The sequence below is a fragment of the Penaeus monodon genome, chromosome 15 (assembly GCF_015228065.2).
Source record: "Penaeus monodon isolate SGIC_2016 chromosome 15, NSTDA_Pmon_1, whole genome shotgun sequence".
In the NCBI taxonomy this organism is placed as follows: Eukaryota; Metazoa; Arthropoda; class Malacostraca; order Decapoda; family Penaeidae; genus Penaeus; species Penaeus monodon.
Genome location: NC_051400.1, coordinates 28,123,529 through 28,124,410, shown reverse-complemented (window position 1 = coordinate 28,124,410; position 882 = coordinate 28,123,529).

Below are 882 nucleotides of genomic sequence, written 5' to 3'. Positions count from 1 at the left end.
CATACACGAATATTGGAGTAAATAGAAATGAATCAGCAATGGGAACCCGAATCCGAAAAAAAGTCATTAACTGAATTAAATTTTCTCTCGCATCTTGATTCGTAATCGCAAATACGTTCTTCAGAAAGAGGGTAAAACATGAAAACTTTAAAAAATGGTGACAGAAGTATACAACATAACTACAAAGTCTGTAGAGAGGGAAAACCTAAAAGATATATACTCCCTAGTACTCGTTAGTAAAATAAACTTACACAGCCCATACTAAGGATTCATATTAACAAAGCTGACAAAACTTTCAAGAAATAGAGGAAACAAATTCAGAACCTGGTGAGCAATTCACAGCAGACGTTAGAGAAATATTCACCCAAGACTGAGAAATATTTAGATTATTAGAGAATTAGAAACGTGGTAACTGGGAAAACAATGATAATTTGATATTGCTGCTAATCTTGGAGAAAGCGTTTGGAAGAAGAAAAACGAGGAAGAATTATAGAAAAAAGTGCAAAATTAAAAAGATAGGAAATACTTCGATCTCAAATGAAAAGATGAAAGAAAGCTATAGCCGATGACAAGATTGAGTCAAATGTTGACAACAGTAAGGTCTCACGTAGATTTAAAAAAATGCAAATGGTGGTGGTATACCGAATCAAAAAGCAAGTATGAATACCTCGTACGTAAAAATCATGAAATGCGTAAATGGTAATGCCTTGGAATGAAAGGAATACTTCAGAATCTAATTAATGAGAAAAAATAAGATAGAAAAAATAGGGTGAGAAATGAAAGTGAGAAGGTAGAAATCCAAACAAAGCGAGAGAATGTCGGCAACGTATGTATGCCGAGACGTCGAGTATCCCACTCGACGTCTCGGCAGCTTTCTTGAGA